This window comes from Macaca thibetana, chromosome 4 (genome assembly GCF_024542745.1).
Source record: "Macaca thibetana thibetana isolate TM-01 chromosome 4, ASM2454274v1, whole genome shotgun sequence".
NCBI lineage: Eukaryota > Metazoa > Chordata > Mammalia > Primates > Cercopithecidae > Macaca > Macaca thibetana.
The window spans coordinates 15,935,811-15,937,441 of NC_065581.1; the positions used below are offsets into that span (position 1 = coordinate 15,935,811).

Consider the following 1,631-nt stretch of genomic DNA (forward strand, 5'->3'; position numbering starts at 1 on the left):
CAGCAAAGCTGAGTTGCAGAAAGTTAGAGCAGGTCTCCAAGGGCTCTGATGGCAGCTTTGGTCACGAGGGTGCTGGTTATTCACGTGGTTAGAAGCAGGGCCTCAAGAGCTCACTGTGCTAGGAGAGTCTTATCTGGGGAAAGCCAGAGTGGGCCGAGATAAGAAGGGGATTTGAGAGGGGGAATTTGAAGAGAGAAACTTAGAGCTAGCCTGGGTTCTAATCCCAGCTTTGCCACCAATAATCTGTGGGACAGGACACCGGTCAAGGCATGTCTGTATGGCATAGTAGAGTTGGAGTGTGAAGCTTGGCTCTCCCATGTATTAGCTGTGAGAGAGGCAGCAGCTTTGTGTCCTAGCTCCCTCCTCTTATTTTCTGTGTGACCTTGGACATTAATAAGCCTCCAAAGCCTCAGCTACCTCTCTCCTAAAATACCTATTCTCGTGATCCTACTCCTCTGGGTTGAAACTCAGGTGCTGCCAAGATGCTGGCTTACCACTCTTCTCTCACGGGCCCTGACACCAAACTCATTGGAAACATGGCACTGTTACCCATCAGAAGCCAATTCAAAGGACCTGCTCCCAGAGAGACAAAAGATACAGATATTGTGGATGAAGCCATCTGTTACTTCAAGGCCAATGTCTTCTTCAAAACCTATGAAATTAAGAATGAAGCTGATAGGACCTTGATATATATGACTCTCTACATTTCTGAGTGTTCAAAGAAACTCCAAAAGTACAATTCCAAAATCCAAGGTAAGAAAGAAATGTATACATTGGGAATCACTAATTTTCCCATTCCTGGAGAGCCTCATTTTCCACTTAATGCAATTTATGCCAAACCTGCAAACAAACAGGAAAATGAAGTGATAAGAGCCTATTTACGATAGCTAAGGCAAGAGACTGGACTGAGACTTTGTGAGAAAGTTTTTGACCCTCAGAATAATAAACGCAGCAAGTGGCGGGCTTGCTTTGTGAAGAGACAGTTCATGAACAAGAGTCTTTCAGGACCTGGACAGTGAAGGGAGCCTGGGCAGCCACCGTCTCCAGAGCCCTGGGCAGCATTTTCCATTAAGATGTACACAACCTTTTGCCTTTATTTCATAAAGTTTTATACAGAAGAGAGAAGAGCATGTCTTTACTTGAGAAACTCTTGATCAAGAATTTGGGTGGGGAAAAGAAAGTGAGTTATCAAGGGAGATCTGAAATTTTCTGCAGTATTAAGCTGGTGCTTAATAAGTAATAATGAAGAAATTTCTAACATTAAAAAAATACCTATTCCAGAGATTACTAGTGTCTGCCAAGTGCCCTCCGTGGGATAGGTACTGTTGCTTTATATGTACTTACTCCTTTGGTCCTTTTAACAATCCTGTAAACTAGGTAGTAGTATTATCCCATTTCCAATAACTCAACTGAAGCACATGGGGGTAACTCTCCCACAGTTACCCCACTGTCAAGGGGGTACAGCTGGGATTTGAACCAGGCAGTCTGGCTCCCTGAGTCTGCTTCCTTAACCACTGCATTACCACACAGGGACCTGACATGATGGACTGAAATTGCTTAGCATGCAGTAAGAGCTCAATAAATGGCAGTTGCTCATGACGGTCATTCTGAGTCCCCCAGCCTCATTTTTA

General features: G+C 44.2%; 1 pseudogene; it reads left to right on the plus strand.

Annotated features, from left to right (window-relative positions):
* Positions 1-482: 482 nt before the first annotated feature.
* Positions 483-1,074, plus strand: LOC126952913 (actin-related protein 2/3 complex subunit 3-like; annotated as a pseudogene).
* Positions 1,075-1,631: the final 557 nt, after the last annotated feature.